Consider the following 232-nt stretch of genomic DNA (forward strand, 5'->3'; position numbering starts at 1 on the left):
AGAAGAACCTTGGCTATAGGAGTTTCATTGGACTTAGGTTCCATTCCGACAGAAGATGCATTTGCAAGGATCATATTATTTTGTGGGGAGAATCTATCTAAGTCTTCATATGGTAGAGCTTCTCCTGAGACTGCATGTGCAAGTGCTTTTGCTCTCTCTATCAAACAATAGCCGTATATATTCTTGTAATTTCTATGTGGTATATATATAAGGACAAATTTTAGATGCTATA

This window comes from Arachis duranensis, chromosome 2 (genome assembly GCF_000817695.3).
Source record: "Arachis duranensis cultivar V14167 chromosome 2, aradu.V14167.gnm2.J7QH, whole genome shotgun sequence".
NCBI lineage: Eukaryota > Viridiplantae > Streptophyta > Magnoliopsida > Fabales > Fabaceae > Arachis > Arachis duranensis.